We start from the raw sequence: 9,983 nt of genomic DNA, 5'->3' as shown, positions 1-9,983 counted from the left end.
AGAGGCCAGTACCAGATGATGCCAAGGAAGATGCAAGAAACCCTAAAGTAGGCAGATGTGGAACACCTGAAGACTAGCCTAATTCATACAAATACAGCGCACTGGACATTTAAATAGTATCAGAACAGTGAAGTGAACAAATTAGATTAATAATTTTTGAACCAGTGGAGGCCTCATCCATAACACAATCAGATCAGTGCTGGCTCGAAATAGAGGACAGCCAATGAATTAAAACCAGCAAAGGGAGGAAGGCTGTTAAAGCACCGAGCCAGGAATCAGGAGATCTTGGTTCTATCCCTGGCTGTGCTGCAGACTTCATGTGTGTCCATAAGTCACTTAACCTCTTGTGCTAACCTGCTTGCTCATACTTACAATCCCCAGGGGGTTTATACAACCTGTGCTGCTGCAGCTTCATTGCTCTTTTTATTCAAGCTAGTTAGATCAAAGCTAGTTCAGGTACGTCCACACGTGCTGCAGTCTCACCTCTGACTGCAATGTAGACATGTCCCCAGTCCTGTGCTCTACCTGTAGACCCCCATTGAGTTCAGTGTAATTTACTTGCTTGAATTCGAGAGCAGAACGGAGATCAATGGTTGCTGTTTGAAGATAACAAGCTGATGATAATCTAAGGAAAACATTTGCTGATGTGTTTCTATAAATTATAGCAAACAGCTTTGTTTTAGTTTAAGGAGCTGGGATTTTTTTTTCCAGGTAATCTTAATAAATTACTGTAGTTTGTTGTTTGTTTGGCATATTTTCCAGGGATAAACATTATGACCATCAGCAGTGGTGGTTTCCTCACAGCTGTGTGACTGTGTCTCAGTCCTGCTTCTGTTGAAGACAAGGGCAAAAGGACAATATAATAATACAACCTACCTCTTCTATGGTGCTTTTCAGCCATGCAGCTCAGCATAAGAGAGCATAAATCATTATCCCTATTGATGTATATAACACTGACAGGGAAATGAAAACAGAGAGGTTCAACAACTTGCCCAAGATCACACAGCAAGGCAAGGAATTGAACCCAGAGCCTGACTTTCAGTCCCATGCTACCAGCAGTCCTCCTTGGCCTTGCTGAGAACAGGCTAGGCCTGCAATGATGGTCATGTTGATTTTCACTGAAAACAGTTCCAATACACACCCTATATGGCTGATACCCTAAAACCAAACTCATGCAGGAGAAGTCTGCGTATGCCATCCTTTCACTGATCCAAGGTAATGAAGACATCATATTCCTCCTTCCAATTGCTGGTTAGCACTGAGAGAACTGCACCAAAGGACAGAAGTATTGTTTTAAATGCTTATCTATCAAAAGTATTAGACTAAGGTGATCTTCATTCCCGGAGATGAGAAACCACTGGTACCTGAAGTGACCTTATTTTGCACTACATAGACAGCTGCTTTAAAAAGACATGCATTTCACAATCTCACACAGCTGAAGTGAAAGTGACATTTGCAAATTAGTTGCCTTGCCTGTACAAGCTTTCCTGTTGTCCCTAAGATCCTGGGGCTGATTATTTTCCCCCTCATTACATTACCAAGCCCAGTTTAATTCCTTTACCCACCTGCATGGCAGAACTAATTACCTGCAGGCATTAAGCTGGCACTAAAAATCAATGTACAGGCAGATTCCTGTTTGCACTCTTAGTCATCATGAGCCTCCAGAGCTTTAAATGGGAAACAGAACTGTTTGCTTTCTAGATAGACAAGTGAAACGTTAACCAGTTCTCTAGCTTTAAGCGAAGAGCTTTGAATCATGCACCAGGCTGGGCGCCAAGAGCTGCTCAGCTCTAATCCTGGCCCCACCACTCACTCACTGTGTGGCCTTCAGAAAAACTCTTGGGGCAAACCTAGTTCCTTTCACCCTCATCCAGAGCCCCCACTTGGGGGGGCGGGGGGAGCAGGGAAAGGGTACACTTTACCAGGGCCCAGAGGCCCTGGGAGGCCCGGTCCAGGCTGCAACCCCCCATTACCCCTATTACAGGAGGGGGCACATGTTAAAAGTTTGTACTAGGCCCAAAACAATTATGCTTGGGCCCTACCCTCATCTGTGTAAGCCCCAAAAGCAGCATAACTGCTGCAATTCTGTGGAGGGAGATGTGGGGCAGGCCAGTGAGAGAGCATACCAGGGTAATACGCATCTCCACGCCATCACAAATGGGATTGAGGGAGAGGAAGCACCGTGGCTGACGGGTCCATAAGATATATGACCTACTAGAAGCCCTGGAACAGGGGAGGCTATAACTGGACCATTGCAGTGTCATTGCAATGCAGCCCCAAGCTGAGAGGATTGTATTTCCTCCAGACCCAAGACAGGTCTCCTGCACAAAACTTGAGCAGAGGCATGGGCGACAACACATCCCTTCCTACCTCGCAGGGGTGCTGTGAGGATTAATGTTTGCACAGCACTTTGAACATGCAAAGGGTGAGATAAGTGCGGCACATTATCATTATGAAATGTAATTTTGTATCTGTGAATTCCATGAGATTCAGTCCAAATCTCTTGAACTAAGAAATGTAGCCCTGTACTGTGCTACTAAAAGCCCAGATTCCTTGGTAAATATAGTACAGTCATATTTACTGTAAGAAGCTTAGAAACATGATTTAATACTGAAGAAAGGACTATTCTTACAACATGTTAACAGAGCCTATTATAATATAATTCATATAATATACTAATTCCTAACTTCAGACATGGTAACCTAATAAACCCTATTACCACTGTACTACTATATAAAAAAATGATTCCTCATTATAAATAATCCCATACAGCAAAATGGATATAAATAGAGGCCCAGTGTGGCACTGACACGGCTCATATTTCTCTTGGTTCACATTAAATGCGCCACTAAATTACAGCGTCCTTTTTTATAATATCATCCTCCAAAGCCAAGCATTTTGTGTGTTATGCAGGGCTGTTATAACAAGGGAAATTAGCATAGGTGGTTTAAAACAGCCTGCCCCTGCCATGTGTGTTGCAGGAGAGAGTGTAAAAAAGAGGGGAGCGTGATCTATCTCGCAGTCTTTTCCAAAATCTGTCATTTGGAACATGCCATGGCAGCCAAGATTTGCTGTTCTACTGACACTTGGCTAAGAATAAGGAGGGGGTTTGACAGCCTCTTAAGAAAATACACAGTGTCCGAGGGCCTGTCTACACGTAAAACACTAAACGCCAGTGTAGGCAGCACCTAAGCCAACAGGAGGGATTCTCCCATCAGCATAGGTAATCCACCTCCCTGAGAGGTAGTAGCTGGGTCACCAGAAGAATGCTGACTAAGGTCGGCAGTACCTCTGACTGATATAGTTAACCTCACCTAATTTCATAATGTGGACTGGGCTTGATTGCCCCTTCTGTTACTGTATGCAGAAGGGAAATGGGTCAGGTGTCTCTGGGGTTGAGGAGACGGACTGCCCCCCCCCCCTTCCCCCTGTCTTACTAAAGCCTTTTCATGGGCACACGGTGTTTAGTGCCCTCAGGTGGGGCTGGAGGGATAGCAGATTTCCAGAACTCTTGTTCCCCACCCCATCCAGAGCAGCAGTGATTCCTCCTTGTTAGATACCATCAGCGTTATCTCATGTGTGGATACCTCTGCCCAGTGGCACCCCCCGTGTGGGGGTTTGTGAGCAGCCATCTGCTGGGACCTCATGTGACACAGACCCTATGGGGCTGTGCTGCCTGGGAGAAGGGGTTGCCTGCGGAGCTGTGCAGATGCCCTGTATATGGAGCCTTCTTCTTTGCCAGTGTCTAATACTGTGGCAGTCAGGATACCCACAAGTTTAGAAAGCAAACAGCTGCCTGCTCCAAAGCAGAGGGGGAGGAACCCTGAGACCCTTTCCAGGAAGGGCTTGGAGGTACCCCACTGCAATGTTTCCTGCAAGATTTGTCTTTCCTTGTGGGCTTAATCAGCAGAAGGGGAGAAGAGGGACTTTCGTACTAGCAAACATTAAGCATTCGCTATTAATCTTAAACCCACATGACTTCACCTGTTTTGCCAAACATGTCCCATCCCTTTTTCTTGTTGTTAAATATAGATTCCCTCACTCACTTTCCATCTGCCGCTCTCACTTACCCTACAATAAAATGAGTCAAATTCATCCCAGATGCAACTCCACTGAAATCAAGATCCAGACTCTGCTGATTATCGCAGGGCTACCCCAGTAATGCCAGGGAGTAATTTGACTCATAGTGTTAGATTATGAACCTGATGTAACTCTCGTTGAAATTAACACAGATCTTTCCATTGACCTCAGCAGAAACTGGATTGGATCCCAGAAGAGCAGTACAGGAGGGGATGTACAGTTAGGTTACTAGGAGTTGAGTTGTGGGGTTTGTTCCTGCTTCTGACACAGATTTTGGGCCCAGTTCTGTTTTTACATTGGTTTGTAACCAGAGTTATTCAATTAACTTCGGTAGAGTTATTCCATATTTACACTAGCATAATTACAATTGGACTCAAGACCTGGCTATGTAACATTAGGTAAATTCTTAATCATGCAGTGGCTCAGTTATCACACCTAAAAATGGGAATAATGCTTCCTCATAGAACCAGAGTAAGGCTTAGGGTGCAAATGTTAGTTAAACACTTTGAGCTCATCCAGTGGAAGGTGCTGTAGCAATGCAAAGCATTATTAGAATTCCAAAATTCAGATGTAGTGTTTGGATCTAGGCGTTTGCTTCACATTCAACTAATTATGGTAGCTGGATGAGCAAAAGAAAAATGACTGCATGAAGTTGTACATGCCTAAAGGGACAAAAGTAATTCAGGTAAAAAATTCAGGTTGTTTTATTTAAATTAAAAAAAAAAAAGTGGGGCAGGGGGAAGGACCATTGCTATACCTAAACTTGATACAATGTTTTCATTATTTTTTCCAAATTTAAGTGAAACAGTTCTGTCTGAATTACAACATTTCCATGAAGTGTGTCCTAGGTCCCATCCTAGGTTTTGTGTGGGGCCAGTTAAATTGTCCTAAGCACAAAAATCTGTAGGTTGGTAGGAATGGTTTGACACAGCTGGGGTTCGGGGGCGGGGAAATTCTGGGACGGTTGCCTGGCAAAATAGTCAACCTCCTCCTCCTTCCTGCATTCTGGGGATGGGTTGCTATGGGGCATGGTGTCACAGACCTTGCTGAGGCCCCCCATTGCTTGCCAAGATGCTGTGAGGGGATCCAAATGCTGAATCCCACATGCCCTTAGCTTGCTGGGGCCATGCAGATTGTAGGCACTGTCCCTGGCTTTGAGCCTCTAAGTGTATATCCCAAGTCAAACCTTATGGCTGACACACCTCCTGGCAGTGGGGCCCCTCACAGCCCAACTGCGTAGGTTCTGGAATGAGTGCTGTCTCCCCCAAACCTCACCAGCATCTCTTGCAGGGTGTACCCTTCTGGTTCAGAGTTTACCTCTTCTGGGGCATGTGCTATTGAAGGCCAACAGATGAACATACAGACTTTGCACAGGATTCTAAAACATCTTTACTTGGTAACATGAGAAACAAAAAGATCTATACAAAATAACAAACATCCCTATATGCATTTCCCTGACTTAGGGTTCCTCACCATTCTGGAGAGTTCTTTGGACTTGGACAAAATCCTCTGTGGGTGACCAGGATCCCTCTCCTGCAGTTTATGGTTTCTCTCTTCCTGCAGCTAGCTTTCTCTGACCTTGTCTGGTCCTGCAGTTAAACCAAACCTTCCCTTCCCGCCTCTCCCCCCCCCCCCCCCCCCATGAAACCATGCCTGTCTTGTCTTATCTTCTGCCCAAAGCTTCCTGTCCTATCTCAAGAATTTCACGTTTATATGTCCCCCTACCAACACCAAGGGGCCCCACAAAGTCGCGGGACCTCCTTGTCAACCTCCTCCTAGCGCTGGCCAAACTGGCCATCTATAAGACCAGATGAGAGGAGGGAGAGGAGGTTGGCTGAGGGGGTGCTCTGCGACTGTGAGGCCTATTTCCATCTATCGTTTGTGTATCCAGGCAGCATTCCTCTAGGCAGCGTCTGCTGGCTCCCTAGACACCTTCAAGGAGCAGTGGGCGCTGTCCGGGGTTCTCTGCTCTGTGTCCCCTTCCAGTTCCCTCTGTTTGACCCCTTGACCCCCACACCTGTTCCTGTTTTCTCATTTGTTGTTCCCTGCAATCAGCTGAATCCCAGGCCCAGTGACTCCTCACACCCACCCACTTCCCAGAACCCAAATAGGAACACCAGGTTTCTTTATTCTGCTGCTGGGGATTTTCTGTTCCTCCTCCCTGCAGAGAAGTTGGAGGGACTAGCTTCTCCCATCTTCAGTCAACCCATTGTCCCAAGGTGTTTCCATCTGAATAGGCAACCATTAAGAATCTAATGACCTACCCTGGTAGCTTGTCTAGGAGAGATGGGCCACAGCCCTATCAGCAAAGGTGGATTCCACATCCACAGAGAGGCATTCCATGATACAGCAATTTTAGAATTCCAGCTTCATAACATCAATATGTACAATAGACTGATTCCCCAAATAGTCACATGGGCCATCTAGGGCAGGTCTAGTGTAGGAATATGCCTCCCGTCAGAATTGGCTGCCTTACTGTTTAAGCATTTTCAGTAATAACCAGCGAAGGCATTTTCTGAAACTGTCAGCTCTGATAGTTTGCGTGCCACACTATAGCACAGGGCTAGTGCAAGAGAGTCAAAAAGGAATGAACAACAAACCAGTCTAATCTCAGAGGCCAAGCTGAGTTAACGCCAAAGAGTAAACAAGCAGCATAAATGGTGAAAAGTGAATATAATTTAGAGTAGTCGTCATTGTTCATTATCTACAGAGTCATGTAATAGGAACACAGCAGGATATTCTAAACATGGCTTTTGTTATAAAGACGGGTGTCCCTTTAAATGTTCTGGGAGCTTACCTCTGTGTGACCTTTGAGGGTGTCTAGCAAAACAAACTCTGCCATGATTAATCAATGAAAACTAAAAGTTCCTATTACCTGCAGTGTTTCATAACGGTGTGAGATAACATAAAACTGCAGGCAGCATCCTGGAAATGAAATAAAACTCCTACAGTTCAGCCCTTGGCAACGTACCCCCCTAGTGAAATGCTTAAGCAAATTAGGGTTGTGCAAACTGCGAAATATCTTTCAAATGTATCCAGATCTTCTTGGCAGACAGGTTAGAAATCTGCTGATGTTTAACATATAGACCCCAGTAGCAAGCAGGTAAAAGGAATAAAAATGAGTCACAAAGCTGGAGCCGCCTCCTTCGGTTGCTGCTGCTGTGTGTATCAGGCAATGTTCTTGCAAAATCTAAACCAAGCACGATCCCGTCCTTTCACCTCTTTTCTTCCACAGAAAGGAACCTAAAATGGAGCACAGCATTTGAAAAATAACTCTGTTAAATACGCTGTCACAGGTATGAGCCTCTCCCTTCGGCCACCCCCATCCTAGCAGAGAACCACTTTAATTTATGTAGCCGTTGTTGACCTAATGTTCTGAGGGGCTGGCAGGAGAAGTGAAAGATCAGCAGACTGGTGACAGCAGGCAAGATGAAAATCTGGGGGAGATAGAGTGGGAAGGGAGAGAATGCCAGTGAAAGACTGTAGGGTCTAAAGGAAGAGGATCATACCAAGTTTTTTCTCTTTCATTCAGACTTATAGCGGGTTAGTACCTGACTGTAAATCCTTAAGAATTACTGAGACCCTGATCTTTAATAGAATACTGCAGCTGATCTGTTAGGTTGCAAAGCAGGCACATGCACACACACAAGCGTGCTCTCAAATCAACTACCATGTGAATTATAAGGATGTTGTCAGAGGGAGTTCCTTGTTAAATACATATTTGCAGAGCAAGGCCCAATAGGGGAGAAAGTTTGGCACACTGCCATTCCCAGCTTCTTAGAGATTTTTTGATGATTTTTCTAAAAGATGGACATAAAGCAAGACACGCAGCTCGTAATCAGCTCCTAAATGGAACACTGAAACCTGATGTGGCTACTATCCTCTTCAGAAAGTGCCGCATAAGCTATACAATTCAAGGCAAGATCCAAAATTCCTTAAAGTTTACGGGGCTTTGGATCCCAGTTTTGGGTTGGCCTATGACAAAGCTAGGGGGCAGCCAGAAAAAACCCAGGGTGTTTTGAACTGGGGGTTTTCAGGCCCACTCTGTCATTTAACAAACATTTATAAAAAGGAAAGGCGGTGCTGTTAGATTTATCTCAAGAAGGCAGTGATATGCAGTGATTATTACAGGGCAAAGGTTGTGTTTACAGATTCTACTATTTCAGTTAAGGTGATGACTCAGCATCTGTTGTCAGCCCAGTTTTTGCCTTTCCTCTTTGAAAAATCCATACAAAAATGGAATGCGAGCCTCAGCATTAATAAAGGAGATCTGTTCCAAAGGTAGAGTTTTTGGTCAGATTTGAAATAAATTGGATACTATGAAATCCTAAAAATAGCCTTGATCAACAAAATCCAAGTCACAAATTTTATTTTGCCACTTTTTAGCCCGAAAAGGCAGGCAGGATGTGAAAGATTAAAATAGTTTGTACACCACCCAAAATTAGTCCATTTAAAATGTGTGTAACTTAAAAGTTATTAAACTAACAGCCTCAGAAGTTCCAGGGCATTTCCTCCCTCACTCACTCACTCACACCCATCCCCCTAATTTCACCCACTCCTAGTTGTGACCAAATGCACCATATTAGCTCTCCAAAGCTACACAAATAATGGCCATCCTTCAGACAACAACAAAAATCAACACAAAGGAAGCCACCTCCTTTGCAGTGCTGCCAGTGGGCTTTGACTACAGAAAGAACCCCCATTAGATATCTCAAAAGATTCCAATTCACCTCTGAGGCGGAGGGAGTGCTTCATGGGGAGGGAATGGGTATCTTTAGGTAACCGAGAAGGTGACTTTCTTACCTGCTATATAACCCAGTCAACACTCCTCACAGAGGAGTCAAAGGTCACCAACTTCCCGGGATTTGATTTTATGAACAAACAAATGAAAAGTTAGACAACATAAAATCCAGCCCAAACTGCCTCCCTAGGTTTAATTGCTCAGCACACTAACTCTCTTATCTCCAAGCAGCCCAAAACTGATGCCGGGTTTCTCCTTTATGTCACTCCTTCCAGCTGGAGGCTTGACGTTGCTGACAGGTGTTGTGAGGTGAGGCTGGCTTCAGCTCCGGTACTCAGGGCTGAGCATTAACTCCTCACTGGTGCAGTGTGGGGTTTGACCACCTCATCACAGTAACCATTTAAGAAAAAAACCAAAAACTCCAAACCAGCTCATTTTAGAGCAAGATGCCTAAGCAAATTGGAATCTTAATGAGAGTGCATCACTAGGATTGTTCAATCTGCTTTCTGCTAGAACTAAGAGCCTGGGTACAGCATCGCTCCCCGTTTCAGTGCAAGGAGATGCTCCGACACAGCTAGATAGGCTGGGTATTTTCAGAAGAGGAACCCTACTGAGGTTTTGTGATTCTGTTGCCATGGAGATATTCATTGCTTCCAGAGGAGTTGGGGGAGCCCAGAAGTTGAGGAAAACGATATAGAAAAACACGGTGATGTGGTGCATTGCTGCTGCTCCAGTCACAAACAAGGCAGCATTGCAAATGGAAGAGATGTGATTTATTGTGATGGTTCTGGCTCTGGGTTCCTGGGATCCATGTCTCCTAGTCCCCCTACTGATGCATCTGAGATCACATCCCCATGGTCACATTCAATGGGTGGCTAATACACTGCTGCAGAGGGCGGGGTTCCTGTCTGGGGGCTTTAAAAATGAATTAAGGAAAATTGCAGTGTATTTGCAAAACCTTTGCAGTAATCTTTCTGAAGTTAAATTTTTCCCTGCAGTGGAAGATTAATCAAAAGAGTTAGCTGTGTGTTAGCCCTGTATCTCTGATCATGCCCCCTCTTCTTGTCCTCGTAAAGCTTCCTATCCCCTTTGTGGAACCCACAGAGCCTCTTTTTTTTCCTTATCTTGACTTTTGCAAATAATTTGCACTTATACAGTTCAA

The 9,983-nt window shown here is 44.8% G+C and overlaps 1 long non-coding RNA gene across 1 annotated transcript; it reads right to left on the bottom strand.

The window, feature by feature from the left end:
• Nucleotides 1-6,245: 6,245 nt before the first annotated feature.
• Nucleotides 6,246-9,334, bottom strand: LOC137145170 (uncharacterized). Its single transcript, XR_010917587.1, has 2 exons — nucleotides 8,884-9,334; nucleotides 6,246-7,323 (listed from the first exon to the last, which is right to left on the bottom strand). It is a non-coding gene; the product is annotated as an uncharacterized lncRNA (long non-coding RNA).
• Nucleotides 9,335-9,983: the final 649 nt, after the last annotated feature.

Source organism: Emydura macquarii, unplaced genomic scaffold (assembly GCF_026122565.2).
Source record: "Emydura macquarii macquarii isolate MOO-44397 ecotype Brisbane River unplaced genomic scaffold, CSIRO-AGI_Emac_v2 contig_3517, whole genome shotgun sequence".
Taxonomy (NCBI): domain Eukaryota; kingdom Metazoa; phylum Chordata; order Testudines; family Chelidae; genus Emydura; species Emydura macquarii.
This window is presented reverse-complemented; position numbering and strand designations above follow the sequence as displayed.